Consider the following 20,193-nt stretch of genomic DNA (forward strand, 5'->3'; position numbering starts at 1 on the left):
AGGCATTCATGGATGCAATGCGTGCGTCACTGCAGGAATGTTTACGAAAGTGGTAATAAATTGCGTTGAGAATGAAGGCGAAAGCGGCCCGTTCACGCAGCCTTGTAGTGTATTATGTTTCTTAGAGGAAAATTGCCTCTATTGAACCTTGCTAACCAGTGAATTAGAATGCGTTCCGTTTCACAAAACTTGTTTTATTTTTTGTGTCTGTTAGGGTTGTAGAGATTTGTCAAGAGAAGAGTAGTTCTTTAAGCTGTGAGTTGAAAGTTAAAGATATACAGATAGAAGAAATAAATTATGTCCCCTTTTGCATAGTCACTTGCACTCAAATTGTGTATTTAGAAGATAGTACAAAAGTCTTTACGCCAGATAGGCCTAATGGTAATGACCATAACTCAGTAACGTGGGGAAAGAAATTGAAAACCTGTCAAGATAATTTTAGTAGGTTACGAAATGTTTGTCAAATGGTAAGGGAATGTAATTTACAAGTGCGTTGCGGCAAAAAGCACCGGCAACATAAAAAGAAAGTATATAAAGTCAGACGGAAATTAAAAAGAACTAAACGTATGCTGTATAGTTTTTCAAAATTTTCCAAGCGTATTCGTAAGTGTTTTTTGAGAAATAAACATTACAGTCGCACCAATGCTCAGACAAGTAGTTGTAAATGTCAAGTTGTGTTGTCGCATCACGGTGATCAAAATTTCAATCCTGATCTTGCTGGTAACTTAAAAAGCAATAACTTAGTAAAGGGGTCAGGTACTGACCACGCAGCACCTGCAAGTAACAGAAATCACGAACCTTTTAAGGAAGAATGTGGTAATCGGGTGAATAAATCTTTCACATCTAATCGATTTGAGAATGAATGTAATAGTAAAATTAAATGTCAGTACCAACTACTGTCAGTAATGTGCTATCAGCGGATCGTGACGTAATGACAAAGGTCAAACATACAGGTAAATGGAAAAACCTAGTGAAACAAAAAATGCAATTTAGGGTTCACTCTGAATACCGTAAAATTGGTGCACATCGAAAATTATCACAAAAGAAAAGTAATTGCAACTCAAACAGTGATAAGTTAGTCAATTTCTTGTGCCATGCAGCAGTCATACATGTTGAGAAACCGATTTTGTGTTTTGAGCTACCGCTTTCTAATGTAATCAGGATTGATGAAAATCTTGTGCTAGTATATGCTTTCATATTATTTGTTTACTGGCAAATGAAACATTTGAAAATTGTTTTTGTGTTGAAAAAACCCAGGGTAGGTGTAGGATAAACAAAACTTCGTTAAGTTGGACTGCTTGTACTGTATGAAACCGACACTTGCAATGATTTTGATATTTCAAAAAAAGAGAGGAAGAAAAGGTTGGATTAGAGATACCATTTTTAAAATCTTGATATTTCAAATATACGTAATATGAAATCACTTGTAATAGCATATTTTTTTCGTTAATGCACTCACAACGAAATTTAATTTTTTGAATCATGGAAAATATAGTATCTCTTTTCGAAGTGCAAGAGTGAATTTGCGCAGTGAAAATTTTCAAATATAGTGAAAGGAAATAAATTTAAATTGTGAAGATGTGGAAAATTTATATTGAATATTCTATCACAGTTTTTCAATTTTACAAAATTAAAAATGTTTTGAATCACAAATTTAAATATTTTGGTGAGAAACCATTCTGTAATAAACCTGAATGATCATATTTTAAATTAATGAGTTAAATCTCTCAATTTCTAAATAACAACCATGCGTCAATTAATAGTAACGTATACTTACGATGTGTTTTGTCAAATTATTTGTTTTAACTAATCAGTATGCCTCAGGGATTACTAATCAGCTGAGGATACTTGAAGTTTGGTGTGGTAAGTTATTGTAGTATTGTTTTACATCTGTACCCACCCTCATGGTGCGTCGTTGAGTTGAAAAGAATATATAATGAGACATCCTATTATAAATCAGTATCGAGTAAGTTGTGTATGTGTTAATTATTAGCAACTATTGTTGCTTTCACTTTGTATTAATCTTTTCGTTGAATACGAAAACATTTCAAATCTTAACTTGAAGACATTGAAGCAAAGGTCCCTCCAATATTATGGGTTACTCATATTATGTAATGCCCGGAGTAGGCAATTTTCTCATCAGTCCCCTCTATATTATTTTTGAATTTTACCCAAATATCGTATCTTTTCACTTAGCTTCGGGGATGGAAATAAATGACATTTTAATGTGGGTAGGTATCTTCAAAATTTCGGAGGGCAGACACTTTGAAAAGTGTAATGGTTTGACAAACCATCCACTACTCAGTCCATTCTTGGTTAATTTTAAACCGGAATGTAATAATTGTAAATATCATGATATTGAGTGTTGTTGTTGATTTAAGTCATAATTTTCATACTGTAACCAATATTTTGAAAATATTTATGTGTGCTTGTACTTGAATTTAATTTGTGTGCTATATATTTGATTTATAGTAGTAATGGTAATTGAAATAATACTAATGATTATGATAACAATAAATGAAAACAGATATACAGTTATTGTGTTAGTTTTCAAGAATGTTTGAAGTTGTTTTTAATGATAGTAAATATTAAAAATGAATGTTTTTTGATAATAGTAAAACAATTAATTCATGTTACATTTAAGAGTACAAGGCACTACATTAGTAAATATTTTAGGTTAAAATGATTATTTAATATACTTGTAATGTTTTTGTGTTTAATCGTAAACAATGCCAGTAATTAGTTATTCAATTATTAAATGTGATATTTTGAAAGAGAGTAACAATAACTTTGTTTATGTTTTGTTATGTTTGAAATTATGGCACTTAAGTGTTTTAAAACAACAAATATTAATATAATGAAATACATTGATAAACTTTATTTAAATTATGGCCCAACCGTAATCCGAAATTCGTTTCGTATGGCCCACGTGTTCGTTACCGTATTTCCGAAAGGACTTTAAAAATTTTCCGTTATATCATTTCAAGAAAACTTAAGTGATGTTAACCCTTTAAAGACCAGTGGATGGAATTTGGTGACCGTAGTGAAGTAATCAATGTTACAGGGTTCTGTTTGTTTTTCTCTCTCCCTCAAAACAAACGTCCTGTCGAGCGCCAATGTAACTGTACGACCTAGTTGATCGATTATTAATGAAGAAAATTTTTAACTTTTTAAATGAACCTCGCATAATAGTGCTCTCAAGAATTTTTCGAACCCTATTACTGTAATATCCTCCGACAACACTCATAACAAGTTGTGTTTCGCCGAAATCCCTGTTAGAGGTTCATGGATGAAGAGTGGGCTCACAATGTGAGCATCTTACATATCACACCACACAACATATTACCAGTAAAAGCTGCGATGCCTCAAGCCAATGTGGATTACTATCACACCCGTACCACACGTTATGTTTGTTAACCTCGCCCGATACGTTAAATTGTGCCTAATCCGTAAACAATTCAGTAGAGGACACTCTTCTAAATCCGTTAAGTTGTGACAATAACAAAACAGAAAAACACGTTTAACAGTGCAAGGTATTGAAGTTAAACAAATTGTTGCAGAGTCTGTCACAGTGACCATATATTTTCTGATGTAGGTTGTATTAACATTTTGACCAGTTGCCCGTTTGCACAGGGTCATCATAGAGAGTTGAGATTTGTTCTTTTATTTAACAATAGCTTTCATACAATATGCTACTTGACCACCGGTTCCATTTGGGAATTTTTAGTTGGACCCCGCCTGGGACCCTGCGAGTGCCCCGGGGGCAACATTTTTTCATTCAAAAGGTGGTGGGCTCCCAACACTAATTTGATATGTATTTGCCGAGTTTCCTTACCTGACCGCTTCCGAAAAATCTGACCCGGAAGCTGACTTGGTAATGTATAGTATGGAGCTCAATTTCTAACTTTTCACGCTTATATCTCCGCAACGGTTGCGATCGAGGATGTATCGCTTTTTATGTTATGTTCGTTTGCTACAAGGTATCCAACGACCATAGTCTCGACTCGAAGTCAAAGTTGCACTTGGATAGGTTCCCTCGTAAGTGGATAAGGGAGTTCGAAAATTTTGCCGAAAGTAGAGTATCTTATTGGGATTTTGCAATTATACTTTTCTTGAAATTTAATCATCAGGGATGAAGGTGCTTCAAATATTTCACCAATACGTATAAAAGGAGTTGAGAAAATCCCTAATATGTATAGCACACTACTAGGAGGCAATGTAGCAAACGAAAACAAAAACAGATGGACTGATTATTTTGTAAACTACATAGGTAGAGTTTCATGGCAAGATTTTAAGTTCTTCCTTATGTCTAGCAACATTCAGTTCCTGTCTCTAAAATAGCAACGATGTGCACAATATTATTAATTAAACGAGAACCAATAATATTTCCCTTACGCATCCAGCACGATTTTTTAACCTCATGAATGTTAAAAATGATTTATTCGAAAACGAATACATTTTACTACTCAAAAAATGAGTAAATTTGACTCATTTTCGAGGAGAAAATAACTCGAAAAATGAGAATGAGGAAATTTAGTTGCATATTTGAGTCAGAGACTGGTTCTCAAAAACGAGTAATAATGTAATGTCTTAAAAAATATTGTTTTATGACATAGATCTATCATTGAATATCGTGAGATATAAAAGACAGTTTGCAAATGCAAGACTATGGAAAACAAGTCGAACGAGCTAACATAAGAGCACAAAAGTCCTTTATAATCCTGAACTATATGCTCTCATTCTGGCTGATGGAGGAACTACTTAGCGGATGGATAAAGAGAAAGTTAGAAGGCAACATGGTCGACAGTGTTGTTTACCAACATCATAGAGGACTTCGCAGGTAAGTACGACAATGCATTATTTTCCTTTGAAAATCATGAGTAATGCTTCTAGGTACTGGTTCCCAGATAGAATGTCCAGAGGCCTCACTCTATGCTTCTGGGCATTCTATATCTTAGACAAAGTTGTTGTGATTATGATATGCGACTTTCCAATATATTCAGTAAATTGTTTACCGTTTTTAAGGTGGATTGGGGCGTGCAGGTTTACTTTTGTCGCAGCACACTAAATAACTGTTGGAAAAATACAATTATTTTAATAATTTTCTTCTTATTGTCCCCTAAAAGATTTGTGGTGGGTGACATGAAAATAATTCACTTGCAGGCCTGTATCCACGCGGGGGGTGGTCTAGGAGGTCGGGCTCCTAAATTTTTACTGCCTGCCTAAAATGTTCACGGTAGGCTTGCAAATTCCCGCCCCTAAATTTTTGGGCTGGTTACCGGCCTGCTCACTTGCACAGATAAAATTTCAAGGGACCACCAGAAGTATTAGTTGAAAAATTGCAATTCCTTTACGATTGCCATATAAATACGGATTCCGTATCTGTTGCATAAAAGCTGCAATGTAAAAAACACAGGCATTACTGGAGCAGACTGTTCTATCAAGTTTTGACACATTTCTTACATTCTCAGGTTGGATTAAAGTTCTTTTTTTAGCAGCACTAAATAAGAAGTTATAGTACTACATACAGATTAACTTCAGAAGGACTCAATGTAAATACAGTGTGGACGTATGGCATAAACACGAACGAACTTGTGCTAGGTGGCAATAAATGCATGAATGCTATCTAACCGAGTCAGTGCAGGAGGAACCTGGTGGCAGTGTTCGTAGGTTTCTTTAAGAAAATTTCCCTCGATTAACACAAACTTTTCACTTTATCAAATTTTCCGTTGTTTGTTGAGTGTCCAATACCTATGACAGAAGTTATGTAATAATTTTAATTTAGCTATATTAAGGGAACTACCACCAGTGGCGTCATTTAGGGGGCTGAGAGGGGCAATTGCACCCCCTAAGATTGAGATTTATATAGATTTTTTGAATAGAATAGTAGTCAGTAAAAACGCAAAATTTTACTTACATCAGGGGTCTTGCCCTCCCATAAGCAAAATCTGAAATGGCGATTCTGCTACCAACCAGATTTTTAAAATTCATTTGCTTTTTCCTTCTACTTTTACGTTTACTTTTCTTTCTTTTTCTTTTTCTTTTGTTTTTTACAAAGGTATACACTCCGCCAACAAAATGAAATATAGCGAAATCTTTAAGTTTAACATCCCATGATTATGCCTATAGCTTAAGGGAGACGATGATTAAAGCAAGTGAATGATGATGGGAGAATGAGAAAGTGGGAGGAAACGGGAGTACCTGGAGAAAATCCAGGAACACAATGTTGTTTATCACAAGCTTGCTTGGGTGAAAATCGTACCAAGGAAACCATGCACCTGAGGTAAGCGCTCCCCACAGAGCTACCGTGGACCCTACCAGGTTGGTGCAAATTATGCTACTTGCAGCACACACAAACTATTGCAATTGTATTGGTTTATTTCTGAATAACAAAGAACAATTTAAGTAGTGATATTAGTTAATCAGTCAGCACACACAAACTATTGCAATTGTATTGGTTTATTTCTGAATAACAAAGAACAATTTAAGTAGTGATATTAGTTAATGAGTCAACTAGAGAATTCCCCTGAATTTTTCACGTTTTATCGAAAAATTCCCTTTTTTCCTGTTTGCTAAATTTACCTATGAAATTTCCCTAGATTAGGGAACTTTCCCTCAAACTACGAACACTACGGTGGCTGTTTCAGCTGAATTACTTATTGTTTAACACGGGTGCAGGTTTCGTTCCTCATCGGGAAGTGTGGGAGCCTGAAATTGAAGGTAGGCTAGTTGCATAGAAGGTTAGTTTTTCGAGTTTCATCTCAATTCCTTTATTGTACCTATTTTTGTATTATTATTTATACGTCTCATCCATCACTGTCTCCCTTTACCGTCTGGATAGATTGTTTGGCTTGGTGCAGTTCAACCTGGTTAATGTCTTGTCCGTACAATCCTGGGACTTTATACTGGTACATTTCAGTCAGGATATGAATCTGACGGTACAGTGGTTTTGAATCCGTCTTACCAAGGTCCGAGGTTGTGCATAGTGTCCTTCGTTTGATCCGAACTTCCGCCAAGTGAACTTTGTAGTAGACAAACACCGTGTGCGTGGGTTTTCTCGGAGTTCTCCCGTTTCCTCCCACTTCTTCATTCCCTTATTTCCTTTATTTCTCAAGTGACAAATTCATCTCTCAAAATATGTGCTATTACCCCTGCGTACACATGAAAGATAAGCACCTTGTTTAAGGGATACAGCTTTTTTTAATATTCAACTACTACCTTCGTTTTCCCTGTAATGGAATCTACAATTAAAAATCTGCTTGACAAGATTCAATACTTATGACTACTATGTACTATTCTACTCCTCCTCCCCACGCAATTTCCTTGTACACGCCCCTGGATGGAAAAGGACTATTCCCCAAAATCCAATTCTATCAATCAGTATCATATTTAGTTATTACTTCATTTAAACAAATGTGGGCTTTCGAAGAAACTAATAAACTTCTGATTTTCTTTAACTTCAAAATATGAAATAACCATTCTCATATACAGCTTTACAAAACACACGACCTCATTGTTTCGGGACTTCGGCCTTCAAGACTTCAACTTCTGTAGCATACAGAGTATAAATGTAAGGCATTATACTGAAACTTTTATTACATTTGTTTCATTTGAATGTTTGCAACGATATGATTTGGCAGGCTTTTTAATAGTAACGAAATACTTCTGGCATTTATCTTTTATTCTGTCTTTTATAGTAGTCAGTATCCTAATCCAAACAATTTCGGTAGCCCCTACTACCTTCCTCATTAGAGTTGGGAATTTTACAAGCAAAGCATACACGCAAAACTCTACGGTGATATCGTGAGAACTGTAATATTTTCCGTGTGAGTTATTCGTGCAGCTGAGAAGGTAGCAAGTGCTACCGAAATGTCACGAATATAATACTCAATACTAAAGAACACGAAGTAAACTGAAAATATTTCGAGGTTTTGAAGAACAGGTTTACACGTTTAGCTAGAAAGTTTAGTCTTATTTCAGTGTTTTCTCAGATACCAAATTAATATAAAGCTAAATATTATTAGGTAAAAATTCATCATACTAATTTCGGGAATACCTGCCTTATTAGTTGTGCGTACAACTAGTAACAGCACGAACTGCCTGGTTTTATCATAGTTTGTTTTGCCTGAAGAAGAGTCTAATTGCTACTTCACATTATTTATGTATGCGCATTTCTAACATTGCAGTAAAACATTATGACAATGAACTACTTTGGAACTCCATGACTAGAAAAAGATAAAATATATTATTTAATAGAATGTGTTTGTATAACAATTAAATCTTTATATTTCAGATCGATATAAAATGAATGCTGAATTTAAAAATTTATCGGCGTGACAGACGACTCTTTGTGTTCGAAGTTCGGTTCATAGTTCCTGTCCACCTTTTACTGCATGCAAGGAAAGTTGGCAGAAAATGTGCAGAGGATGTAGTTAACGATTCCTTCAGAAGCATGCTTTGATAGAGGAATTTACGGCAGAAAGTAAGTATATTATACATGTACTTATGAACGTAATATTTCATCCGTATCCTTTGTATTTTGGAAGGGAATTTTATTTAGTAGCGCGTTGTCAATGGCATATTTATTTTGATTAGTAAATACTATTTAAAAAGAAAAAAAGAATAAACAGCCGGAGTGGTTAAGTTGAAAACACTCATCTTTGGTGTGTCTTTCCGTATTTTATCTTGTCTAATAAGCAATCTCTACCTACACAGTTGTTTTCTGTATTCTCTGATTTTCTCTTCATTCATTTTTCATTCTTCACTAGCACTTTTCTCGGAGCACGATCTTACAGATTCAAGTATCTTCTTAGTAATAACGGCTATATACTCCAAATTGAGATGCTCCTACGTGATTATTGTTAGCATATGAGACTGGTGTGACAGACTCGACCTCAACTACGGATGCGAGTTCTTGGAGATCGCATTCCAAGTGAAGCTGTAGGTCCACATCTCAGTACTGAAAAGGAATATTAAACTCTAAATCAACCAACCAGTCGTCTGCTATGCTAATGTATAAAGTCATCCAGTAAAGAGAAGTTTGTATTGTTTTGAAACATTTCATTTAAATAACAAAATAAAAATTATCTACAGAGAGCTTTATGTTATCTCCGCTTTTTAGCGATTCACTCTTATATTTGCTTTGTGAGTCTTTCTTCCCATAATATAATGTTGATTAATTGATTGAATGACGTTTAGCCTTTATTCTGAACATCGAGACAATGTGAGACGTGGACCTACAGTTTAAAATAGAAGAGTGGAACATACCGAACCACTCTTTCAACGCTCTCCCACCGGGAATCGAAGTCAGGACCCTTTACACCAAAGGCGTGCATGCTAGCTACTAGACCAGCGGGAAAGACATAACATAATGTATTGTAAGATGGAAAAGAGCTACCAAACATTTGTTACCTTCTTGAGAATCAGCACTTTCAATTTATCAGTCTGTTTTCAATGTCATCTGTTTGGCAGTGATAATTTTCTTTAAGGTTTCGCTAGAGAAAGTTTTTGGTGACTAAGATCAAGTTTTCGTGTATATTTATCATATTTCAGGTTGCATGTATAAATATGTACACAAATGTCTATTTGTCATCAACACAACCCTACTTGTGGCAAAGCACCCATTTGGTTTTTTCTTTACATTATCTTTTTATAGTGTCTTTTCACAAACATTGTTTTATTGTTATAATTCAATCGCAGCAAATAGTAGCTTTTATATGCTTTACTTTGAGAAGTAAAAATAAGTCAGAATTTTGAAACACGTAATACCTTTTAAATAAACGTACATGAACTCAAAATTGCACATCTTTGGCTTATTACACTAGTTAACAAAGGTTTTGTTACATAAAAGGAAATACCTGTTCTTAAAGGAACATTTTGCGCTGAATTCGAATATGCACTCGGTTTTTCTCCATCACGTACGATTTTCCCGTAACAGAGGGATTTTCGGAAAAATCCCTCAAAAATTTCCCTTTTTGTTTATTTTACACCCAAGATCTTGTCCTCTTGCATATACTAAAATAGAAATTATACCTAAGTATACTTTAATTCATATTTAACAAACCCTCCAAGTTTCGTAATAATCGCTTTATTCTTTCTAGAGAAATAAATATGTTTGTATGTATACTGTGTGTACTGTTTATTGCACCTTATAGTAATGCTTTCAGATCTCTTAAGTTGAGGTAAAACGTTTTGCTTTATTACCACAAAAACATATATAAAATATAATACAATATAATTTACAAGTGTGACAATTTACAATATACAATAATACAAATGTACCAAAAGGTCATGAAAAGACAATCAAAACTATCACAATATATGAAACTTCCATTGGGTTACAAAAACGTACACTACTTCCTTCTTTTCTAAGGACTAACAAGACCCCAACAATAGTCCCCCATCATTGAAGGATCCCATCGTCCCTGGTACCTTTTCTCCATTGCCATTATATCTTGGTGGAATCTTTCCCCTTGTTCGTCGCTGAGAGCACCTAGGTTAGCAGGAAAGAAGCTGAGGTGGGAGTGCAAAATGGGGATTTTTTAAGACATCCTACAACCAAACTCTCTGTATTTCTGTATCATGTCCTGTACGATTTATGTGTAACTCTCAGCTTTGTTATTGCCCAGAAAGTTGCGCACAACACACTTAAATGCTGTCCAGGCAGCTAGCTCAGCACTCTTTAACTTGCTGTCAAAGCTATCATCAAGCATTAATTTCCTAATTTGGGGACCAATAAACACTCCCGCTGAAATCTTAGCATCACTCAGGTTAGGGAACTTATCTCGCAAATACTTGAAACCTTCACCAGATGTGTCCATGGCTTTGACAAAGTTTTTCATAAGTCCTAACTTGATATGAAGTGGCGGTAGTAATATCTTATTAGGATCTACCAAAGGAGCGTATTTGACGTTGCATTCTCCTGATACGTAATTCACTCTAGGTTCCCATTCCTTCACTTCATAATGTTTGTCATCAGCTCGGCTATCCCATAAACATTAAAAACATTGGTACTTCGTGTAACCGCACTGCAGTCCTAATAAAATATCAACTACCTTGAGATCACAACATATTTGCCAACAATGGTCCTTGTAATTTATAAGATTTAGCAAAGTTGACATGGTGTCATAGGATTCCTTAATCTTCACTGAGTGCGCAAGTGGTATAGAAGGTTTTTTATTTCCATTATGTAAAAGGACAGCTTTAAGGCTGACCTTTGACGCGTCGATAAATAACCTCCATTCTTCTGGAACGTAAGGAATTCCTAGCTCCGCCATCAACCCATTTATATCCGTACATACGCACACATTATCTTGCATTGAGAAATAGCTTGAAAATTGAACATGCCTTTTCCTGTACACTGATCTGCATCCAATAAGTTCCACTGCTGGAGCCTTGATCCCAGAAGTTCCGCCTCTTGTTTTGTCAGGTGCAAATCACGGACTAGGTCATTAAGTTCACATTGCCGGATGAAATGTGGCTCGCGAACACAGTCAGGGATAAACGTTGGATCCTTGTATGTACATGTTGATGTCGATTGTTCATCAAGGTCATGATCATCATCAGAGTCTTTTGGCCATATCTCTTCCCAGTTGGTAGGGGGCTCGGGAAGTGGAAGTTCATCCCCGTGCGGAATAGGTCTAATTGCGGATTTAACGTTGGGATAACTTATTGTGTATTTGCTTTTTTAGAATGTCCCTTAACTACTGTGAGACAAAAATATCAATCATTCAGATGGTTGGTGGGTTCTCTCCACACCATTGGTACAGCAAATTTCATGAACCTCCGTTTCCTTTGGCCCATGCAAGGAAAGTGACGTAGCACGACACACAATTTATGTTGGGTGCCCAAGTTTTGTCCTGATCTCCCACACGACATCCGAAATATATATAATATGCTTGTTTCACCGATGGCGTAATGGATCTACACTGTCCTTTAACTACAAACTGGCCACACACATAACAAAAACTATTTGGTGAGTTAACACACGAACGCCGTCCTCTTGACGCCATTGTACTGATCACAAAGTAAACTTCTGGTCTTAGTTGGGTATAATGCCGTTAAGATCAAACATGAAAACACTCTTAGCAGCAAAGACAACTTTGAAAGTGAAGTAGAGCTAAACCACACGTCAATATAAAAATGTACAAAACTCCCTCGCCAGGTGTCAAGAACACAAGAAAGAAAGAAATGCACGGGGGAGGGGGGAAACGATACCGTAGTGGAAAATTCAGACTGCATTAGTTCATTGTTGTCAACAATGAGTCTGTATTCCATTCTTTCTTTCTTTTGCATTCTGTTACATTTGATAACAAATATTGATAACCATTTCATGAACAAAACGAAAAAACTTGGAGAATTGTATATATGTGTATTAAGATATACATATACTGTACGTTTTAAAAAAATATACGTTGGAAGTACATTCTATTTTTATACACGTTTCTAATTTACAGAGAGCAATGCAAGTGTGTTGTTGACTATTGTAAATATTCATTTTTATGTCTGTGTTTGTAGTAATAAAGCAAATCGTTTTTACCCCAACTCAGGAGATCTGAAAGCATTACTATCAGGTGCAATAAACAGTGCACACAGTATACATACAACTATATTTATTTCTCTAGAAAGAACAAAGCGATTTTAACGAAACTTTTAGGGTTTATTAAATATAAATCAAGGTATACTTAGGAATAATTTCTATGTTACTATATGTAAGGGGGCAGGAGCTAGGGGAATAAAATATCTGAAAAAGGGAAATTTTTGAGGGAATTTCCCGAAAATCCCTCTGTTACGGGAAAACTGTACGTAATGGAAAGAAACCGAGTGCATATTCGAATTCAGCGCAAAACGTTCCTTTAAGATCAGGTGATTTTTCTCATGTAACAAACAAAAAGTTTAAATTTGTTAACTAGTGTTATCTTCACGTCTTAAGACAGTGATGGGCAAAGCACGGCCCGCGGATTAGATGTAGCTCCTTAAACGTTTCCACCCAGCCCACGACGTGATTCATTACCTGACGAATATAACTTCACTTCTGAGAATCAGTGGAGTATACTTCCAGCCAAATTATGAGAAATGTTTAAAAATGCATTCACAATATCATTTATTACATTCCCCTTAATGATCTTTCGAATATTAATAGAGCTTGGTTTTACAATAGTGATACAATCACTGTTGTTCGTTTTTAAAATTATATTAGCCCGGCTATAATTATTTTTATTTTTTCGTTTTTCTTTGGCCTGCTTCCTAAAATGTTTCCCCATCATTGTGCTAAGGAATATAACAATTGTCTAGGGCTTTAGAAAGCAGTACACTTTGAGTAAAAACCTATTTCAACTCATGGAAGTAGTTTTTTTAATAATTTAGTGTGATTTACATTGTACTTCAAAAAATATTTTGGTAGACAATAGAAATATTTACTAATTCCAAACATTATTATATACTGACTTAGTCATATTTTCTCTCTATAGCAATCAATTGCGCACTAGATTTGCTCCACTTCTACTATCACAAGGTGTAATCATATGTAAGAAAGGAGCTAAAATAGTAAGGAGAAGGCCGGCACCTTACAGGAGCCACGAATATGTCATTGCAGAGCTACAGGTAAGTCGTGTCAGGCGTTTGATTCGACACTTAATTTTTGTATACCTTCCTGATTAGGAATATGCCCATTATCGTTCAATTGTAGTCATAGTTTCGTAACTACAGAGTTAATACTTTTACTTTCCAGGTTATACGTTTTGGAAATATCTTAATAAAATAATGGTTTTATAAATAATTTGGTTTGCATACTAATGGATGGTTCTAACGTCATCTGTATATGTAGTCATTAAGTTTCCTTTCTATGAATAAAGAATCTGTATTCTCAAGCAGTGGCGTAACAAACAGGCTTCCGGTGAAGGGGGGTATTTAAGTTTCGGAGTATAACTTAATAATGTTTGGATATTAGAAGCACTTTGCAGAGTTCCTCCGTGGCTAAGCGGTTAGCGTACGCGCCCTTGGCGCGGAAGACCCGGGTTCGATTCCCGGAGGGAGCTCATGTGGTTCGGATTCCACGTTAATCAGTAGGTCCACGTCTCACATAGCCTCGCTGCTGAAAGGGACGCCAAACTGAAATTCAACTCAATTCAAAAGCACTTTGCAGGTTTCATATTACTGCAAGCGTACTCTGTACTTTAGAGGACAAAGAAATCACGAAACCAGCTATAATATATTTAGTGAATTCTACTCGGAAAATGTATCGCCCTTTGTTGCAACAACTTACAAGTTTCCGATGAGTAGTGAAGAAACAATTTAGTGAAATTTTAACTTGGAATTAATTAGCCAATTATTTAGTCGTAGATAACTTCCAATGTTAGTAGTGTTCTGGATTTGTGTACTTCTTTGCAACTGTATCTCACTTTACGTGACGAAGCCAATCCTGAGCGATCATTCAGTACACTAAAAGCCATGAAATTTTATATTCGTAAAACAAGGTCGAAGATGAAATTGAGATCAGCCCCGTAACTTGGACTTTTTCTTGGAAGACCAAACATTAATAACACCTCCTAAAATATGTCAAGTTGAGGTCCCCTAGAATAATAATGGCATTTGAAGTGAAATCCTTACTAAACGTGTTCGATACTTCTTGCGGCGCCAGTTGATGGTTTACTAAAGTAAGAACCAGATTACATATATGCTTCATCTTAAAGGAATGTATTTCGTTCAGATAGTGGGGCAGCAGAAACACCTTAAATTATTTGCAATGCTTTTGAAAATAGTACGGTGCTTCACAAGTTAAATAAATGAGACAATATTTTACCCAGTTGAAAGCCTTACTAAATATATATTTGGTCTGGGGCTCTAATAGGACACATTTTACTGAATGAGTCTCGGAACACATTTTCGTTTCATTTTTTTCTGTTATGTGGTAAACCTATTCCAAGCTTTATTTATAAGTTCCTGTTCACATCACATCATACAAAGCAACAAAGTTTTAACTCAAATCAATCCTATCAAACAACTGGAAGCTTAATTGGGAGGGCAGTTTCCCCCCATTCCCCCGCAAAGGTTACGGCATTAGTTGAGCCCTTTGCCAATCCTGAGCACTGAAAGCGAAGAATGGCACCACGTTGATATTGAGAAAGTAGTCAGGGAATTACTCTCCGAAAAAAACAAATACGCCGGTTTAGAAATATGTGAGCAAGTTCCACAAGTTTTGACGAGTTTTCATATGTTATTTGTAATGTGAAAGTTAGGAAGAAATTATTTCTGCTCTTGCCTTTGACGTGAGCGGTCCCAGGTTTGACTACTGGTGGGGACACTCGGCCGAAAGAGTGTAACAGCTTTTACAGACCTGCCATCTTGAGTGAGGTCTTTTTTCGGTTTCCTTCATTCATACCATTCAAATGCCGGGATGGAGGTACCTAATATAATGGTCCCAGGCTGCTTCCTTCTTTTCCTAATTCTTCCTTCCCTTTCATCGTATAGTGGGCTCGCTGAGGGACGTCATCCTTCATACGGGATGGGCTAGGATGGCCTTAGATGCCGACAGCCCAGAAATCTAATTCCTAATTCCTAGAAATTATTTCTTTTTAGAAACTTTTTAGTCCGAAGTAATTGCTTAATAATAATAATAATAATAATAATAATAATAATAATAATAATAATAATAACAATAACAATATGCAATTTTTGTATATTAGCAAGTAGTGTCTGACTAGATGGGAAAATAACTCTACTACTGTATAAATTTTACGTGTGCCATGAACGTAGAAACAGGAAGAGCCCTTTTGACATTTTCGCGGGTGGAGAGGGAAATGCATTCTTAGTTACGCTACTGTTCTTAAAGCATTCTAGTAATTCGTTTAACAATTGCTAAAAAAGTAGAAATCGAATAACGGTGAAATTTTATATAAATTAGAAATTGTGGTGTGATTCATTGTTTCTTTCTTTATTTCCTGGAAGGGAAACAGCGACGGAAACTGATGAGAGGATTTTACTTATGTTGCTGACACATAGCCTTTCTTAAAACTGTTCGACTTTGAGTAAATGTAATAAGTGTGGCAGAACAAGCATTGATTCAGGAAGCTCCGCTAAAGACCCCACTTATGTTTTTATTTTTTCCGTAACACATAAGCAGAAATGACTAATTTTCAGGTTTGTTTCCTCGTCTTCATAGATGTTACAGGTTGAAATGTTTTTGGATACCTTTAAATTTCCTTATTTTTATAATATTAATTAAAATGATATTAATCCTTCCAGAACGTGACAACCCTAATATTATTCTAAAGACCGCCATGGACGAGTCAGGTCTTAAGTCTTTCATTTGATGTTTATTAGGATCACGCAAGTGGGATATATATAATATTGTAATGTTCGTACCATAGGTGTTCATATTACTCCGACCTCACTCACCTTTATTCTCACAGTGAATTGGCCCTCGCCCTCACCTTCGAAGAGAGTTGACCATCGCTCTCGCCTTCGTGTTGGGAATTTGTCCTCGCTCTAGCCCTGACAGTGACAGTTGGCCCTCGCCCTTGCTGTCCAAGCTTGTCATCGCCCTCGTGTCATTATGGTTGAGAGAGAATTTGAGGGTGAGGATGCCCTCGAGAGGGCCATCCTCGCAAGGGTAAACACCTCTGGCTTAGTACGTCCGTTACACCGCTCGATAACTCTTCAACAAAAGATAATTTTAAAATTGTTTTCTGCAATCAACAGCTAGATAATTATCTCGGAGGAGTTCGTTAATGGATGTGATCCACCTACTTGTAGTGATAGAAATAAACCATTTCCGGTTTTAACGTTGATCACTATAGAGCATAGACAGTAATCTCACATTGTATATTATTTAATCGATTAAGCGTCCCTAGAATATATTCCACTTCCACTCTAATCACTCTGCTAAAACACTAAATTGTAGATCTACTACAACTTCTGGTTTCAATATTAATTGAAGAAATATTGCGTGACTCTCTTTACTGTTTTTACTAGAGTCTATATTATCTTATTTCAATTGATACTAATTCAAATTAGAACGTAGCAACACTAATATTATTCGAGATATCGCCATACACGAATAAGATTTATAAGTATTTCATTTCATTTTTATTTCTATTGTCACTAATTACATAATCTCTTTGTTTCCAGGGAGATGAAGGCATAGACACATTTGTAGCAAATGAAAAACTTCTGGGAGGATCTCGAACATAGCCGCTTATGTTGTCCATTGGCAATCGATACATACTGTTTTCCAACGAATGCATACATCTGTCATGGTACTTTGTATGTATATTTAGAGGGTTCATGTATCCTCATTGTCTTATGTAAGTTGTTATAAAAACTGTGCTCAAGTATTTAGCAAATTATTTACTTATGAAAGATATTTCATACGAAGTCACAGTAACATTATAACTGAATACTGAATAAGAGGGAAGAATTTGTCCAAAGAATGTACATATTCAAGTGTATGTGAAGTATATAATGTATAGACTTAGTTTGTTATTTGACAAATAAAAATACAATGTACACACATATTTTCTTTTAATCAAAATGAAACAAATATATATATATATATATATATACATTTGTTTTTTTTGTGTGTTTGTTACGTCGCATGATTATGTTTCAAGGCTAAAGGAGAAGGCAATGCAATGAAGAAAGTTGAAGGAAACGAGAATACATCGAGAAAACCAATGCACATAAAATTTGTCCACCATATCGGGCTTACTTGTTTAAAACTACGCAAACTAACATAATGAAACCTTTACGTTACAAGGAGCTTGTGTGTTGATTAAAATAAAATTCTCATCTATGCTATTTATGGAAACAACAGGTCTCGGCATAAAAATGTAACCTTGCAGATTCAAAATTGAGTAAAAAAGTACTTTAACAATTAGATTATATTAGTATTGAAAAATGGGAAAGGGAGTATTTATTCTTCTGCCTTGCTGGCACAGGGAAATTTCCCCAAAATTACAAAGGTAGATGAATTTCACACTGCAGTAAAAATTTATAGTAAGTACGCCTTCTACACATTAATATTGATGTTAGACATTTTCATCTTCAAAGCTGGGAAATAGAAGTAATTTTTGAAGTACTCGTATTTTTTCGAAAACTTATTTTTATTTTCCAACTTTTAAGAGGAAAATGTTTTAACTTCAATATTAATGTGTAGAACGCATACTTACTATAAATCGTCCAGTGCAGTGTGAGAGTAATCAACCTTTCTAGTTCCAGGAAACTTTCCCTGTGCCATCAAGGCAGCAGAATAAGTACTTTTTTCTCATTTTTGAATACTAGTAAAATCTCATTTTTGAGTACTTTTTTACTCATTTAAAAAAATCCTTCTCATTTTTGAGAAGAGTTTTTCTTAAATTTCAGAGGAAATAGTCTCACTTTTGCGGCTATCTGAGCATTTCGAATACTTTTCTACTCACTTTTGAGTATGCATGTTCTCAATTGTGAGGAGAGCATTACTAGTTTTGAAGAAAGAGTTTCTCAATGTTGATTACATTCATCTCATTTACGGTTAACTTTCTCATTTTTGAGAACATTTGTTCTCGTTATTTTTGAGAAATAGTTTTTCATTTTATTTAAGAATATTTTATCTCGATTTTAAGAGAATTTTTACTCAAAAGTGAGTAAAACTTACTCAATTTTGGGTACATATTGTTCTTATATTTTGAACACCTACACATTTTCACTTTTGAGAACAATGTATTCGGAGCTATTCAGAGAACACAATTTTCTCAAATTTGAGTCAATTTTACTCACATTTTTGAATAAGTATTTTTAACAGTGCTGATGTTCAACAAATTTTCGTGTCAAATCTAAAATTTTTAAAATTTAATACATTAACAATGGACGACAAAATGTCAGCCGAAAAACGTTTTCTTTCTTTTTTCTGTTCTGGTATCATGTTGATGGTTGTTTTGGACTTTAGCGTTCCTTTTCGGCACAGAGGATATATAATTTCTGACCTTGACCTAAGGTATAATGCTGTTTTAAATGGTCCATTCATTCCGGAGTGAGTGATGTAAGAATTCTCATCAAGAAACTGCACTAACAATAGAGGCTCGTTCTCCAAACAAATTTGTTATGTATTGTTGTTAATATCACAATAGAGTATTGATTGGGGAATTACCTGTATATCTTCTTTTCTTGTACTGATTGAATCACGTGTTCCCAATTACTAGTGAATTCTGTCTACAGTAATTAACCTGTCTTTCTCCTCTTTCTTTTCTTTCGCCTGAACCATATTTGCCTATTACACTACCCTCCTGCTTTTCTCCCACAACTGCATTGAAATCTCCCATTAGAATTACGCATGCATCCCTCTTCTTCCTGTCTGGAATTTCTTCTATATTCTCATAATTTTCTCTACTTAGTCAAATGAAAACAATTTCAACTATAACATATTTGAAGGATTCACATAAATCTTTGACGCTAATATTCACGTTAGAATTCATTGTTACTTATTATTGCATATTAACTCAATTGAAAATACTAATTTATAAATTTAAATTAAGTAATCAACAATAAGAAATGCATTCGATTATGGAAATATAATAAAAATAAGATATACGTTAAATTATGTGAATAGTTTCAAACGGACTCGATAATTAGTGTATCAACATAAACAAACGGTGTAGGAAGCCCTTAACTAGAAACTAACAAAATCAGAGAAAATAGGAGAAAACAAAACTATCTAGTTTCATGAACGTTAAGTATTTACTTACCTAAATAAATACTATTTATACTAGTTATTTGGTCAATAATTTTAAAAAACATTTCAAAAGGAACATGACACTCAGAGTAAAGTGAAACCCATGCCACATAATAATAACATCACGTGTCACTAAAATTACTTCAATGAGTAAAATTTATGAAAATAGTTTTTAGTTATGTTTCGAAAAATTCCTCTTTCGGGAAATAACAAATTATTTCAGATCGCCGACAGGATCATGAAGTAGAATCATTTAAAAATTGAATATTGAAAAGTCTACTTAATTATATATAGAATTCAAGAAGAAAGTGGAGAGATAAAAGCAAGAAAATATAAACACTATCTTCTATTTTTAGTCCATATTGAGATAACGGATTGTTAAAATTTTATTGTGTTTTAGTGCAACCATTCTTATAGCAGTGTTTATATTTTTGAAATTAGTAATAATTACAGTATACCTGTTTCGGAAAGAAAAGCAGAACATTAAA

The 20,193-nt window shown here is 34.9% G+C and overlaps 1 protein-coding gene across 4 annotated transcripts in view; it reads left to right on the forward strand.

Moving 5' to 3' along the window:
- The window catches only part of LOC145683388 (kunitz-type serine protease inhibitor PPTI-like), an 842,804-nt gene that overhangs the window by 204,426 nt on the left and 618,185 nt on the right, over positions 1-20,193 (forward strand). The window lies entirely within an intron of this gene.

Source organism: Thermobia domestica, chromosome 4, assembly GCF_964235325.1.
Source record: "Thermobia domestica chromosome 4, izTheDome1.hap1.1, whole genome shotgun sequence".
NCBI classification, from domain to species: Eukaryota; Metazoa; Arthropoda; class Insecta; order Zygentoma; family Lepismatidae; genus Thermobia; species Thermobia domestica.